At 41.7% G+C, this 12,235-nt stretch overlaps 1 long non-coding RNA gene across 1 annotated transcript in view; it reads right to left on the bottom strand.

Moving 5' to 3' along the window:
- Positions 1-3,090: 3,090 nt before the first annotated feature.
- Positions 3,091-12,235, bottom strand: part of LOC138358839 (uncharacterized) — a 39,171-nt gene continuing 30,026 nt past the window's right edge. Inside the window, exon 3 of the long non-coding RNA XR_011225586.1 lies at positions 3,091-3,183. This is a non-coding gene — a long non-coding RNA (uncharacterized lncRNA). The remainder of the gene's footprint in view (positions 3,184-12,235) is intronic.

Here is a 12,235-nt window from a genome sequence, read left to right as displayed (position 1 = left end):
AATTCAAAATTTAAGTAACATTTGTCTCGAGAAAACACCCAACTTGAAGTATCTGTTGTCAAGTTGACGGAATTTTAAGTAGTTTTGTCGGGGACAGGAAGCCTGTGTATATATATGCAGGCTTGTATCGAGGTATAGCTTTAGGCTTGTCTAGCGCCTTCAATAAACTACTAGATTCATCACGATTTAACTACAGGATGTAGCACGCTGAGGTCTGAACAAAACGCTCTATAATTCATTACCCGCGAACACGTCTGACATTTTAATCAGAAACGCAAATATTTATATAAACTTTTATTTCCTCCAGTAGAAAATTCGCATTTTTGTAATTATTAAATACGGTTTTAAAATTGCCAGGTGTTGAATACAGCTTAAAAAAAAACAGTTAATATTTGTCAAATAATACGACGAGTTTCAAAAGAGTTATTGTGATACGTGAGGACACAAGCGTCAGGAGTTAAAATACAGTCACAGGTGTAGCCAGGTGTGTGTTCCTCGTAGTGTCAGGCAGGCAGGTGTAAGCATCATTGTGTGAAGGGAGCATCGATCAATACACTTGAATTGGTATATTGGATTAGACAAAGATAACCTCCGCATAGGTTCGGACCCCTCAACATATTAAAAAATCCACATCATGAATACATTTAAGTGTTACGTTTTAACCACAACTTGAAGCGCCTATTGAAGATAGCCTCATGTTATGAGAATTTAACTGTATATATAAAAGACTTTCTTAGATATAAATTAGACTGAAAAACTGGACAAACAAATTTATGAAGGGCGAAATCCAATCCAACTGTTGGAAACAATCCAACAGCTACCCAATAACAACAGGAACCCGTTCCAACAGTAAATCAGTGAAACTTATACAAAAGGATGAGGAATGGCTGAGACACCTTCACTAACTAGTCAGTGAACCAGTGAAGCCTTCACCAGAGCAAACAGCCACTTGTATACCAAGCCAATCACTCAGCCAGTACAGTCAACACTTGAGGGGTAATTTAGGAGACGAGGTTCAACACAGGCACTTGACCCGTCCATTGCACAACTACACACTCCTGCGTGTCTTGTTAATCAACACGTGTGTGTGTGTGTGTGTGTGTGTGTGTGTGTGTGTGTGTGTGTGTGTGTGTGTGTGTGTGTGTGTGTGTGTGTGTGTGTGTATGTGTGTGTGTGTGTGTGTGTATGTGTGTGTGTGTGTGTGTGTGTGTGTGTGTGTGTGTGTGTGTGTGTGTGTGTGTGTGTGTGTGTGTGTGTGTGTGTGTGTGTGTGTGTGTGAAAGAGAGAGAGAGAGAGAGAGAGAGAGAGAGAGAGAGAGAGAGAGAGAGAGAGAGAGAGAGAGAGAGAGAGAGAGAGAGAGAGAGAGAGAGAGAGAGAGAGAGAGAGAGAGAGAGAGAGAGAGCAAACAGAGGGGGAGAGAAACAAAAGCAGATGATTAAATATTTGACTCAGCACTCTGAATTGAAGCACACTTAAAAATAACGTGTGTAAAGCTCAGGAAAAACACAGAAGTGAGTCACACTGCCAACAGACACACACACTAAGGTGAGTACATCAAACCCCACATATAACGCTGCAACACAACATATCACCCCTCCCATATAACACCTTCACAACATAACCCCACATCACCCCACACAAACAAACCTGACCCCCCAAGTCGGGGTCTTGGAGACAATAGAGGAGCAGACGAAACAGCCTCCAGGTAAACTACAGGTAAAGTCTCCATCATTACAAGTCCACAGCATCATTTGTCAGCCCCAGCTGGGCCATACACGGGCCAGGCCAGAACCCGGACCACGTCAACACGTGAGAACGCTGAGGACGGTGGAGCTGCCAAGCCTCCAGTTGTAGTTGACCAGACCACACACCAGAAGGTGAAGGGACGACGACGTTTCGGTCCGTCCTGGACCATTTTCAAGTCACAATCGACTTGAGAATGGTCCAGGACGGACCGAAACGTCGTCGTCCCTTCACCTTCTAGTGTGTGGTCTGGTCAACATACTTTAGCCACGTTATTATGACTCATCGCCTGCATTGAGAGTAGCACATGGTGAGCTGAGAACAACGGGGTCCATGATTCACCTGATCTCACGGCCAGACCTTTGCCACCGACACAGCCTGACTCAGATTGACAATGATACAGAGTGACACAGCCTGGCACTGGTCAGCGGACCGCAGCAGGCAAGCTTGCAATCATTAAGTTATATGAAACAAAAAAAAAAAAAAAAAATATATATATATATATATATATATATATATATATATATATATATATATATATATATATATATATATATATATATATATATATATATATATATATATATATGTACTACTAAGTGCTAAGGATCAGTGCTTCAAGCCAATCCCTCTAGATTGGAAGCAACACTGCCCGTCCTCCAGCTAATGCGTCTCATTTTGGACGTTATGGTCCCCAAAGTATATACAAAGTAATAGGAAAAAGTTTTCTATGTATTAGTAGATTAGGTTGGGTGGGTTGCTCGGGTTCTTACTCTTCTGGATAGGTTAGCACATCGTATTTTGTACGTTGTGGCGACTCAAGATAACGGGCTCAGCAGGAAGCCCATTATGGCGAAGACACATCTGGTATACCAAATTTAGTAGCCTAGTGTGTATATTCAGGAGTATGTATGTTCGCTTCATGCAGGTCGGTGTTCAATCCCCGACCGTCGAAGTGGTTGGGCACCATTCCTTCCCTCCCCGTCCTATCCCAGATCCTTATCCTGACCCCTTCCAAGTGCAATATACTCGTGATGGCGCTTTTCCCTGATAGGTTGCCTTCCCTTCCTCTAACTCCAGTATTATACAAAACTTTCACGGCATGAAAATTATGACGTCATAGTGACGTCACAGCTCGTCCATACTATACCTAAAACGCAACATTTTATCTCTTATTTTAACTCAGTTAAGTCAGGTTGGGGGGGGGGGGGTTTAAAGAGTAGCGATGACGTCAAGGGAGTACATCCATTTGCCAGGTTTTAGACCCTACTCGTCCTCAGAGAGTGTTACATGGTAGTGGCCAGGTACTGGAGCGGTGACTTACCTGTTCTACGTCTGGAGGAGATGTGGCCGTTGGCGGCGACGACGGTAGAGGAGGTGGAGGTGGAGGAGCTGAGGGAGTTGTTGGAGAGAGATGCCACTCGTGGCTCCTCACTGGAGCTGTGGAAGAGACCAAGGAAGACTATTAACAACGCACACACACACAATCTCTCAGAATAGTTAGTAAATGGAATGCACTAGGAAGTGATGTGGTGGAGGCTGACTCCATGCACAGGGTGCAGGGGAGAGTTGTGTAAAATCCTGGTTTGTGCCACGGAGAGGCTACGGGTTCCAGTAATTTCAGTAGAACTTCGGTTTCAACTCTTTTTACCCTGTCGTACCTCAGTCGATTAAGGCAGTGTCTGGGATGCTCCCGGACGCAGGTTCGAATCCTCGTCACGGCCCTTGTAGATTTGTTCATTTGATTCATCACGTTAGTGTGATCTCTGTGTGTAATGCACAGTTTCATGTATAAGAATGATAGAGCCCAGTAGGCTCAGGAATCTGTACACCAGTTCATTGACAGTTGAGAGGCGGGACCAAAGAGCCAAAGCTCAACCCCCCGCAAGGACAACTAGGTGAGTACAATGTTACATATTCAGCTGCTCCAGCTGAGTTGTATTCACTTATACTCTGTCCTTGAAAATGTTAACAGGATCAACTCTTGGCATCAGGTCATACTAAAACAGCAAAATAAACTTTGGACACTTAATCTTTCAATGTCACATATGAGAGTCATAACAGTTAGAACCCCAAATGCCTCAGAAAACGTCCCCATATAGACTGTCAAATATACTCACTTGAACCTCACACAACCACAATCAAAACACGAACCACACAATTAATAATAATATTAATACTGATGCTACCAATCCACAATACCTTTCTTACCTAACCCTACACGATATCAAACTGTATTACTCCTCGGAGCTCAAGCACTACCACCGTACCTCCTCCCCAGTCTCCCCCAGACCAGTGAGGGTGGGAAGCGTCAACAACAGGGCAGAGGTCAGCTATACAATTACCAACAGAAGGGTACAATAACACTGGCTACACTCTCGTGGTACACTTCACAATAACGTAATTAAGCTGTCTGCCAGTACTAAATGTACTTGAACACTTGCACAGGTTTACTTTCATAATAAATATGTGTTATAACAGTTAAATCATTACAACACCTGAATAACACCGTTGCTGGTTTACCTGTGTTGGCATGGACACACACACACACACACACACACACACACACACACACACACACACACACACACACACACACACACACACACACACACACACGCACACGCGCACACACACACACACACACACACACACACACACACACACACACACACACACACACACACACACACACACACACACACACGCACACGCGCACACACACACACACACACAGCTAAAGAAGCAGTTACGTAGTTTAACAGCGCGCCAAGACATAAACAAATAATATTTTATCGTGTAGTCCGAATCTCTACTGACAAACATTATCTATCACAGCAACTTGAACATATAATTTCCCACTGGTTATAACAACAAAACTGAACATAACGGTAACCCAAACAGCACACATATTAATGACAACAATTATAGGACTTATTCATAAAGTTAGGACACAGTGCATATTATAGTGAATACCCTGAGTCATAACAGGAGACAATAGCTAGATAGATATAGATCGACAGATAGAGAAGGAAGATAGACAGACCCGGGCAACGCCGGACACATTCCTAGTATATATATATATATATATATATATATATATATATATATATATATATATATATATATATATATATATATATATATATATATATATATATATATATATATCATGAAGCAACACAACCTCTTAGCCTGGCAGTAATTAAAGTCCATGAGGAGTGTGAAAGTCATAATGGCGTGACAGGCAGCCTTGCCTGGGGCAGGATGCGACCCCCCACCCCCCTGTGGTGGGGAGGAGTGGCAGTGACGGTGTATGAGTACTCACCTACCAGTGACGACGAGAAAGTGAGCTCTAGCTCTGCATGCCCGACCTACTTGCCCTGTTGTACCTGTTGCGCTACAATTTGACTATCCTGACATTCGAGTTCTTGGTCGAATCTAGCTCTAGAAGTTGTAGATGGAGGTGGCTTTTACAACTTCCTTCAGTGCATTCCACTTGATGACCACCCGTCCAGAGCAGGAGCACTTCCTTACATTTCGATTCATATACATTTCCCCCAATGCATATGAATATACCTCATTCCATACATACATTTCCACATGCAGGCGATGAGTCACAATAACGTGGCTAAAGTATGTTGACCAGACCACACACTAGAAGGTGAAGGGACGACGACGTTTCGGTCCGTCCTGGACCATTCTCAAGTCCATTGTGAGAATGGTCCAAGACGGACCGAAACGTCGTCGTCCCTTCACCTTCTAGTGTGTGGTCTGGTCAACATACATTTTCACTTCAGAGTGAGAGAGAGTAAACTGCCAGTTTCTCATACCATGTGTAGAATATTTCCAGGTTCTGAAATACGACGATATGAAGCACATATATTCCCTCCCTTCCCCCAATAATACCCAAATAATAATACCATAAACATGGTCTGGTGTTGGAGGGTTATTAAGACCACTATGATAGCTAACTGACCATCCAACAAGTATATTTTAGTCCCTGGACATAATCTAAGGCTGAAGTAGACTCTCAGTATACATATAAGGTGAAGCGTGGGGTATACCTCTTTGTGTATACCCCCAGTATGGTACCATGGAGTTTGCTGATCTTTATAGGAGAACATTATTTAAAAGCAGCTTTATATATAATACCTAAAAGTAATTACTCAAGTGCCACGAGGCTCAAAATTAAGTAAAGTTATCTCAATAATCAAAACAAATTCCCCCTTTAAACAAAATTAAAAAATCCCCCATCAAACAAAATACAAAAATCCCCCATTAAACAAAATACAAAAATCCCCCCACACAATACAAAAATCCCCCACACAATACAAAAATCCCCCACACAATACAAAAATCCCCCCACACAATACAAAAATCCCCCACAAAATACAAAAATCCCCCCACACAATACAAAAATCCCCCCACAAAATACAAAAATCCCCCCACAAAATACAAAAATCCCCCCACAAAATACAAAAATCCCCCCACAAAATACAAAAATCCCCCACAAAATACAAAAATCCCCCCACACAATACAAAAATCCCCCCCACACAATACAAAAATCCCCCCAACAAAATACAAAAATTCCCCCCCAAAATACAAAAATCCCCCCACACAATACAAAAATCCCCCCCACAAAATACAAAAATCCGCCCACAAAATACAAAAATCCCCCCACAAAATACAAAAATCCCCCCACACAATACAAAAATCCCCCCACAAAATACAAAAATCCCCTCACAAAATACAAAAGTTCCCCATCAAATCAAAATAAAAAATAAAAAAGGTTGAAGGTTGCGAAAGGAAGGAAGGGGAAAAGTCATCAGGAGAAAGCGCCAAGCCATTCGAGAATATATAGCACTTGGAAGGGGTCAGGATATAAGGATTTGGGATGGGACGTGGGGAAGGAATGGTGACCAACCACTTGTGGACGGTCGGGGGATTGAACGCCGACCTGCATGAAGCGAGACCGTCGCTCTACCGTCTAGCCCAAATGGTTGGGCGGGTTGCGAAAGGAAATAACATTATAGATTCGCTATAATGCTATACGCACTCCCACACCAACAATGAAATTTAATACTTACTCGAGTGTTTCAAAACAAAGTTGAAAAAAGTGTATTTATATGTTATCGTATACAACGTTCAAAGAACTATACACAAAAAATAATCGAGTATTGAGCCCGGTGTATAGCGGCTCGAACGAAAACTCAAAACATGAACGATCCAGCGAGTCTCAACTTTGTCACAAAGAATAAATCATATTTGTCCAACATTCTAATTTAAAAAAAATACTAAAAATAAGGCATCACCTATTTTATTAATTATATGATTTTTATTGTATTTTTTGATAAATAATTATGAATAGTTTCATATTACAATAAAGAGTTTTAACGTTTAACTTCCACTTGGAGTTTTGGACCTGACTCAAAAGTGTGGTGTTCAATACAAAGTAATCTAAAAAGTCTTTCTGCACAGGTAACTGTGAACAGTATTTACTTAATTTGGGCTATTTATCAATGGAAATAATTACAAAGGAGTACAAAGAATACAAAAGATTACAAAGAATACAAAATATTATTAAGAATACCACACATTACAAAGAATACAACATATTACAAAAAATACAAAAGATTGCAAAAAATACAAAAGATTATAAAGAATACGAAAGACTACAAAGAATACGAAGATTTACGAAGACTACAAAGATACTCAAATAGAAACAGACCATCACATAGATTACTAGAAAAACTGCAGGCTGGGCCCAGGAGCTGAGAGCCATACATTACGAGAGAATACTGACATATTTAACCCTCGCGATCACAACTTACAAAATACCCAAGTAACTCTAAACGGCTGACAAGTTGTTGTTGTTTAAGATTCGCTACCTGGAACAAAAAGTTCCAAATAGCACGGGCTATGGCGAGCCCGTCTTTACGGCTGACAAGCTGGCGTAGCACAAGAGCAAAGAACACAGATGAAAATAAAGTACCAACACGACCCGTTGATAGATAAGAAAGAGTCCAACGGGTTTTGGAAAAAGTAACTCAGTCAACTGAAGGTTATGAGGCGAGACCCAGGAGCTGAAATTAAACTCAGGTAACCACAGATATAGGAATCACAAAAACTTGAGAATACACGAAGAAACACAGAAATAAAATGGTATACCGTGAGGAGTGAAGTTTTCTTTAATCAGTGGAGGAACAACATGCATTTTAGATGACTCAAATCTAACCTAGCACCAGAGGTCCAAATCAGTAGAATAACATTAGCGGCGAACATCTGGTTTGCCTCCAAGGCCTAGGCAAATGAGACTTCGAGGATCCTGCACACAACCAACGTGAGACTAATCCGATTGTGCAGCTACGACGTGAAACCCAATCCAATAGAACACAAACTGACGTTAGGAAGAAGCCGAAGAGGTGCAATATGACTCGATACTAAGTCACCAAACTGGAGAGGCAGGGAATACGGTACAAAATAATAGCGAATAAGATTATGAGTGGAACCGACAGTGTTTAACAAGGCATAAGGAAAAGACGCGGCCCCACCTGCCTATACAAATATTTTACGGTGTATTAGGCAAAAATCTTTCAAGGAAGTACACATCTAGCAGGCCATAGTGTGTATAACTGCTATTATCACCCACCAGCATACTTAAGACATACTGGCAATGCCGGAGAGCTGCCAGCCATAATTTTATCTGTGTATTGATGTGAAAACTTAAAACATCACCAGAGTAATTGTATAAAAGTCATTGGAAAGTATTTTTTGGAGGAATATTTTTTGGCGCTACATTTTGGGCGGGAAAATTCAAATTTCAAAACCTTGTTTAATTTTACATCGTTAAGTGTTAGTTTTCACCCGTTTTCTATTATACTTTATTATACTATTATATTTCATATACTATATTATTATACTTTATTATACTATTATATTTCATATACTATATTATTATACTTTATTATACTATTATATTTCATATATTGTATTATTATACTTTATTATACTATTATATTTCATATATTATACTATTATACTCCATACACTATTATACGTCATACACTATTATACTTCATATATTATTATAATTCATATATTATACTTCAATTATATTTGACACAAGACACGGCAGATCAGCCACAACACAAGGGAACTAGTTTTTTCTAATTTCCAAGTATTTAATATTTAATAATACATTTTTTAAATTTCCAAAATATATTTACAAAAAAAATCATTAATTTTTCTTAACTGCTTTTTTCTTGACACTTGGGCTGGACGGTAGAACAACGGTCTCGCTTCATGCAGGTTGTCGTTCAATCCCCGACCGTTCAAATGGTTGGACACCATTCCTTTCCCCCGTCCCATCCCAAATCCTTATATCCTGACCCCTTTCCAAGTGATATATATAGTCGTGGTGGTATGGCGCTTTCCCCCTAATAGTTCCCTTTTCTTTCTTCCATTTCTTGTGTTACTTTTATTCCACCAGCATCTATTTCTCCATCTTCCATCAGTTCCTTCCTTTCCTCTTCATTCTTCCTCCTAATACCTTGCTTCAATATATCCAATCGCCGCCTCCTTCCCTTTTCAATCTTCTAAGTCTCCATTTTCGCCTTCATTTCTCTCCTTCTCTGCTCCCGTCTGCCCCTCTTCTCTCCTCCCTCACTCCCTCCCTCTCCCCCCCTGTTGTTGCCACCACCTTCGTCTCCTTTATCAGAACCAACAGCGACAGCACTTAACCTCGAACTACGACCCTGTCTTCAGTAAAAGGCGTCGAGGCTGGTGGGCGAGTGCACGCACGCGCCACGAACACGCACTCATACACACGCACGCACACGGCACTCCTATTCCAGCTGGTGTATTTGGAAGTGTTTCCGAGAGAGGAGTACCTCTCAGGAAGGAAGCAGAAGATTACAGTGAGATCAGAGGCACCAGAATGGAAAGGGGCAACGAGTGGAGTACCTCAAGGCGCCCCAGTCATCACAGACACAATATGAGGATAATAATAAACAGAACAGAAAACAAGAAAACGATAAACAAGAAACAATATGAAGCAGGAGGAGGAGGAGGCAGAATAAAGAGCCTATAGGAGAGAATACAAGTTCATGAACACCTTAGCGAGCCTGCCATCAGAGGCGACATCACTTGAGTGGTGATATTGTCTCTTCGGCGCCGCTCTTATTCTCGTTTCATCCAATCTTTGCTTGTATTATTCTTCGGGCACTACCACGAGCCGGATTAATATTTACTTTTAGTAAAGCGATTGCCGTTTAGACAAACCTCCTCCCCTCCCCCCCCCCCCCCTGCGCCCCGCCCTCTCGCCAGTAAGACGATCGGATGCTCCATGACGCAAGGTTCCGCGATGCTATTCTGGGCGCTGGCATGAACTTCCTGGTGTTTATGGTTCCTTAAGGTCCTCGTCATCACTGTCTCGCCTCGCTCTTGTCTAACATATCTTCACTTGTGGGGCCTTGTTTTTGGCTGTGTTCGGGCAGCAATGTAGATGTGCTTTCTCACCTACATGTACCTACAGGGCAAGCATCAGCTCTTGGACCCCACGTTTCAGTCGCCAGTCGGCTATTGCCGTAGTTCTCTTGCTTTTCATATATACGCAACTATGTATGGAACTCAACTACCTTCTCTCCTATAACATTCTACTTGCTTACTACTTTATGAAATTAATTCCATGAAACAGCTAAGCTAAGCATACTAAGTTTGCCTACTGAAGTTATAGAATACACGCCACTATCCTTCCCTTCTCCGTCCACAAGTTGGGGGTGTGTGAGGGAGCTGGAGACGTTAATGAAAAGAATAACTAATTTACCTTCAATATAAACTGCTTAACATGAAGGAGATTGTGAGTATATGTTGTGCCTGAAGCCTTGATGTGACTAACGCAGCAACAGGATGGGTTAACAGGCCACAATAAACTAATTAACAGGCCACTTTGACCTTTATGAAGTGCTGCCTTGCAACCCTTGAGCCCATATGAGGCTCTTGTGCACATAAGATTAATATGGGTGTTGAATCAGTTAATGGTGAAAATTAGAGACGTTTATATAGAGATCAGGCGGACAAGTACACACACATACACACACACAAACACATACACACAGGTTGGTTGAGAGGCGGGACCAAAGAGCCAGAGCTCAACCCCCGCAAACACAACTAGGTGAGTACACACACACACACACACACACACACACACACACACACACACACACACACACACACACACACACACACACACGTACGCACGCACAACACACACACACACAGACTATATTAATCTATGGGCTGACCCATATATATAGTGCGTACTGTTTCCCTTTGGGCGCAGATCTGCACGCACATGGAAGTGTACAGAAAATGAGACGTACACATTTACATATCATGGGAAAGGAACGAGTACGCTTCATGAGGAAGGAATGAGTATGTATCGTGAGAAGGAAATAAGCACGCTTCGTGAATAAGGAATGAGTACACAGCATGAGAGGCCAGCTAATATATATAAACAGAGGTGTGTGTGTGAAGCGTGAGCCACAGAATAGCAGGTATAGGCACACACATACACCCGGCAGAGTGCCACCAGGCCAGAGACAGTGCCAAGAGCTTCTACTAAGGTCAGGGAAGGGACGGATGCACCCAATGTTTTGGTTCCTGGCTCGCTGTGCTGCCTGGCGTACGATGCAACCACCTGTACTACCCCCGTTAACCCCCCCCCCATCCCCCCACCACTATCCGCCGACCAGTACTATTTTTTTAGTACTATCTAAGCAACTATTCCTCACTGGGCTAGTTTAGTTTTCACTTGTCAGCTCTTTATTTTTTGCATACTTATATATCCGGTTATTTCTATATTTACTTGAGGATTTTGATATGGAAATATGAAAGGTATTCACCTCTTGAGGTCTTCCACCTGTCTATTTCACTTTATCTTTGGCTGCTTTGTTAATGTTTCTTAGGAATAATGGAGGCATCTTTCACAAGACGCCGGCTTTCTGTCCCCGTCGAGGCCACTTGAAATGGGTCATTTATCATACTGTCTGACTTTGTTATTATATGTAAAACAATATTTCAGATCACAAAAAATATCAAGAATTACAAATATTTTAAAGCAAGAAATACATACATATACATATATACACAGATATAATTCATTTGCACGTACTAAGTTGCCAGCTCTGTGCAATGGCCAAGATATATTTACTTAAGTTTGTTTGCAGGGTTGAGCGTCGGCTCCTGAGCCCCACCTCTACAACCAAGTGACCAATTAATACAGTTGTTCTGTTTGCCTCGGGTTCCTTGTCTCTTTAGAAACTATTGTATAAATGGTCTCGACGAGGTCTTATCTTGACTCATTTCATTTGGTCACGACTCTTGCACTGAGGGAGTTCTTCTCGATATCTTTCCGCCTCGCTGAAAGATATCTTTCCCATCCGTGGCCTCGTGTGCAACTGTTTCTCATCAAAGAACTTAGGATCTTAT

The sequence above is a fragment of the Procambarus clarkii genome, chromosome 86 (genome assembly GCF_040958095.1).
Source record: "Procambarus clarkii isolate CNS0578487 chromosome 86, FALCON_Pclarkii_2.0, whole genome shotgun sequence".
NCBI classification, from domain to species: domain Eukaryota; kingdom Metazoa; phylum Arthropoda; class Malacostraca; order Decapoda; family Cambaridae; genus Procambarus; species Procambarus clarkii.
Note: the sequence above shows the minus strand (reverse complement) of the source record. Positions and strands in the feature narration are given on the sequence as shown.